The sequence below is a fragment of the Borostomias antarcticus genome, assembly GCF_949987555.1.
Source record: "Borostomias antarcticus genome assembly, chromosome: 25".
In the NCBI taxonomy this organism is placed as follows: domain Eukaryota; kingdom Metazoa; phylum Chordata; class Actinopteri; order Stomiiformes; family Stomiidae; genus Borostomias; species Borostomias antarcticus.
Genome location: NC_140258.1, coordinates 7951693 through 7956692, shown reverse-complemented (window position 1 = coordinate 7956692; position 5000 = coordinate 7951693). Strand labels below are relative to the sequence as shown.

The 5000-nt window shown below is 52.5% G+C and overlaps 1 protein-coding gene across 1 annotated transcript in view; it reads left to right on the top strand.

Annotated features, from left to right (window-relative positions):
* The window catches only part of adgra1b (adhesion G protein-coupled receptor A1b), a gene marked incomplete at both ends in the record, with an annotated part of 129235 nt that overhangs the window by 42019 nt on the left and 82216 nt on the right, over positions 1–5000 (top strand).

The following is a 5000-nucleotide window of genomic DNA, read 5'->3' as shown; positions in this document are numbered from 1 at the left end:
AGGACGAGGGGAGAGGAGGAGGAGAGGAGGCGGAGGGGAGAGGGGGATGAGAGGAGGAGGGGAGAGGATGAGGAGGGACGGGGGTGGTAGTTGTGATGAGAGGGCTTGCTGGGACAACATACTGTATGATATGATAGTGTACTCACATTGACACACACACACACACACCCACACCCACACACACACACACACACACACACACACACACACACACACTAACACGCTGTGCAGCTCTGTGATATGTATGCACATGTTTGCCTACATGTGTCAGGCCACCCCTTGTCTACTCACAAGTACTGAGCAGACACAAACACACACACACGCACACACACACACACAAAAACACACACACGCACACACACACACACGCACACACACACGCACACACACACACACACGCACACACACACGCACACACACACGCACACACACGCACACACACACACACACACACACACACACACACACACACACACACACACACACACACACACACACACACACCATCCCCCATTCCTACCCCCTCTCTCTCTCTCTCTCTCTCAGATAGCGGTCGCGTTTACTTTTGCTGCAGGCGCCCTTGATAGGGATCTGAAAGGACAGGGCCAGGATTGGCTTGGCGGCGTGCCAGCGCCTCGGAACAATCCGCCCCGCCTTCCCTGGGGATTGGCCCGGCGTTCTGGGGGGGAACGTTGTCAGAGATGCTTGCTGATCGCATGCTAACATGAGCAGATGCTGAATCATAATTAAGGTGATAATGCGCCCGGCGTTGCATTTCTCACATTTTTAGGGCGAGCATCGTGGGGCCACATCCTCTTCCTGTCTTTGTGTTTCCTCGCCAGGGCTGCTGTGTGTGTGTGTGTGTGTGTGTGTGTGTGTGTGTGTGTGTGTGTGTGTGTGTGGGCGACTTTAGTCCCCGGTGCGTTAGCTGCTGCAGCTCGCTCCCTGATGCCTGGCCCCCCTAACATAAATATTGATGGAGTGGTGACAGAAATATGTTTCCTTGTGTCAACAGACCTGGAATGCTCCTCACTGGGTTTACACAGCAGCAGGAATGCCGGTTCCTTACACCCCAGTATCCGGGCAGAGTGACCCGTCGTTTCCTACTGCTCCCGATTGGACCGATAGACCTTAAACTTCGATTCGACATTCGACAGTTTCAAACTTATTAAGACAGATTCTGAAGAATGTCCCATGCTTGCTCAAATATTGTTTGAAGCTTACGGTATTCTGTGATATTTTTAAGTCGTTCTGGTCGTACTGATGGAACGAGCTTGAGAAGTTCACTGTAAAATAAACGCCACGGCCTCCGTATGTCCTTCACGCCTGGTCACGGATAATAGGCAACGACTGTGGCGCTCGGTCCTCAACTGTTTACACAGAATACCATCGAGAGGTTCTCATGGATTTATCACTGGTGTGTTTGAGTGGACCGGGGCGGGATTAGCTGTCACTGTCCAGAGTCTTCTAGCTGGTGCAGCAGAGGGCTGGACTGGAGTGAACTAGGCCAGCGGGTTTTGTTGTTGCCCACTGGCGTGTTCTAAAGGGAGCTCCTTATTCAATCTGGGTCCATTGAGGGGCTCAGCAGGGATCTGTGTGTCTGTCTGTCTGTCTGTCTGTCTGTCTATTTATCTGTCTGTCCTTTAGTCTGTCTGTCTGTCTGCCTGTCTTCTTTTGTGTCTGTCTGTCTGCTTGCCTGCCTGCCTGCCTGCCTGCCTGCCTGTCTGTCTGTCTGTCTGTCTGTCTGTCTGTCTGTCTGTCTGTCTGTCTGCCTGTCTGTCTACCGTCTATACCGTACCATACTGTTCTGTTCTGTTCTGTATTGTACATGCAGTACTCTCTCCAGCCAACATCCACGAGAGCCACTCCCCTTTTTCCAGCAGAGTGTGATGGATCTCACCTCTTCTCCCTCTGGGTAGCCCCCCCCTCATAATTAGTCGCCGGTTCTCCCTTGTATACACAAATGATGCAGTCCCCCCCCCACCCCACCCTCCTCACCCCCCTTGAGTGGAACCTATACGGTAATGTTGCCTTTGGCAGCAGGCGAGGTTCTCTCCCCTCGGAGGAGCAGGCGAGGTTCTCTCCCCTCGGAGGAGCAGGCGAGGTTCTCTCCCCTTGGAGGAGCAGGCGAGGAACCCGCCTTCGCGCAACGGCGGAACGGCGCAACGGCGGACCGGTCCAAGAAAAACACCCTCTGGGCCCCCGAGTCTGAGCCCAACCCCCAAGCCCCCACGTCATTAACGCCGGCGTGGAAAGACATTGGCGGTGAGTTAGAGAACGTCGGACAGCCCTGGCCCCCGGCGCCTCTCAGGAAATAAAGCAGAAATCAGGGCCTGATTACTAATGCCAAGGCCGGCGCGTCGGTCCGCCTGCCAACGCCAGGTTAATGACGAGATGACAGCGGGCAGCGTTCTGAGTCACGGCGCTCACCTTTGAAGCAAGTTCACCTTGGAATCGTGTTCTCAGAGTGGCTCAGCCCATCTCGCGTGGCCCAGTCTAAACGCACCAGATTTATCATAGTTTAAAACTCCTCAGCTTGGCACACAGGCCTGGCCTGGCTGGATCCGGCCTGCTGAGGCAAGTCACATCGAATTTAGATTTTATGACCCCAGTAAAGGTGATCCAATTATCTTTTCATGGCCCTTTTCTCAGCTCAAAGTGGTTTATTTTATGGTCAGTATCAATGGTAGACTAATCGGCCTGTGCAAACATTCTGATTATGACACAATCTCACTGTCACGGATAATAATGTGTGATGCTTATTCTGTTGCTGTTGTAGTGTGTGTGTGTGTTTGTGCGCTCATGTGTGTGTGTGTTACGTAATGGGTTGATCACTGCTTGTGTGTGTTTGTGGGCATGTGAGTGCATATGTGTGTGTGATTACGGCCCCTCTCACAGGGTGATGAGCTGACCTATTACCATTTTTCATTCAGAATCAGAGCCAGACATAATGGGAGCTCTAATGGTGTGGTGATGTCTGTCTGTTCGTGTAGCAATATGTGTGTGTGTGTGTGTGTGTGTGTGTGTGTGTGTGTGTGCAGCAGCACTGTGTGCGTCAAGCAGTGTGTGTGTGTGTGTGTGTGTGTGTGAGTTAAGCAGTGCGTGTGGGTGTGTTTGTGTGTTCGTTAAGCAGTGTGTGTGTGTGTGTGTGTGCGTGCGTGCGTGTGTGTGCGTTAAGCAGTGCGTGTGTTTGTGTGTTCGTTAAGCAGTGTGTGCGTGTGTGTGTGTGTGCGTGTAGCGCTACGTGAGTGTGTATCCCAGACTCCTGCCGGGCCAGGCCGCCCCATTCAGTGATTCTAGCGTCAGACATGTCGACCGGCATGTGAATCATGTTCCATTAATCAAACCCTTCAAAACCTCCAGCCAGCCTCCGCTTGTCAGGTATCTCGCTTAATCTCCACCATTTTTAATCACTCAAATCTGGCACAGGCCCAAGGATGTGGGAACAGCTCTGCCCTCTCTCTCTCTCTCTCTCTCTCTCTCTCTCTCTCTCCCTCTCCCTCTCTCTCTCTCTCTCTCTCCCTCTCCCTCTCCCTCTCTCTCTCTCTCTCTCTCTCTCTCTCTGCTCGTTTTTGTCTGGCTCTGCTTTTATCACTCTCTGACTCTGTTCTTCTCTCCTGCTCTATCTATCTGTCACTGTCTATCTCTCGCTCATAGTTCCGCGCCTCCGTCTCTCCCCTCTATCAACGGTGGTTCCTAGACTCGCTGTCCCGCGTACCCCCCCCCCCCCCCCCCCCTCAATTGGTTCAAGGTCTCCTTTCCAGGTAAGGAGTTCGCTGCGGATGTCAGTGGCCATGGAGGTTGTTTCGCCGCTCGGAGAACAGAGCACTACCCAGTTCATCAGTTGACTGTGGGCCAATTTAACCAATCACGAGAGAGAAAAAGATAGCGTCAGCAGGTCTTTCAGATTGAGGGGTGTGGGGGTGTGGGGGGTGTGGGGGGTGGGGTTGGCAGATTAACAGAGGCGTTCGGGGCTATTCATTACTCAGTGTCACACATAGAGATATCACATAATACAGATAGTCAGTCTATCTACTGTAATGTTCTAGATGACTGTGTCTTTGTATGGCTGGAGCCTATAACCGATGTTCAGGTTCTCGGAGGCCGTGTTCCACCACGTAGCCCGGGGTACACGGTGCCGTCGCGGTCGCCAGCGGCTGGAGGATAGCAGACGTGGGAGAGTCAGAGTGCAGCCGTCCTGAGGAGACGACCTGCCGCCTTTACACACGGCGCCCGCGGGAAACGTCTTTTATTTATTCTGAAATCGCTCAAAATCTTTCAGGCCACAGTCGTCTACAGCCAGATTTAGCCCCCTCTGTTAAAGCATTATCATCACATTGCAAGGTCTGTGGCGAGTGTGTGTGTGTGTGTGTGTGTGTTTGCTCGTAGTTCCCTGTCATCAAAACCCCTCTATTATCCTTGTGTGTGGATGTGTGTGTACTGTATATGTGTGTGTGTGCCGGCATGCGTGTGTGTGTGTGTGTGGATGTGTGCGCGTGCATGCTTGTGTGTGTGTGTATGTGTGTGTGTGTGCCTGCATACTTGTGTGTGTGTATATGTGTGTGTGTGTGTGTGTGGATGTGTACACCTGCATGCTTGTGTGTGTATGTGTGTGTGTGTGTGCGCACATGAGTGCGTGCATGTGTGTGTGTGTGTGTGTGTGTGTGGACCATTGAGTCTGAAGACACAGAATTAATCCTCGAAACCACTTGCACATTCTGTGAGAAAGAAGCAGTATAAGCAACCGAACTCTACTGGAGAGGAGCTGGGATGAAGCTGGGATGAGGCTGGGATGAAACGCCTGAGCTCTGAGAGGCTTGCTGGGGCGGGGGGGCGGTGGGGGGGTGGGGGGGGCGCCCTGAAAGTTACCAGTCCTGTAAGCAACATTATGTAAACAAATTGTTGAGTAACAGCGTGAGAGTGTAAATGGTCCTAATGAGGGCTTTGGGAAACGCTGGGTTCAGGCAGCCTCACAATGGACCAGTTGTCTGTGTGGATTT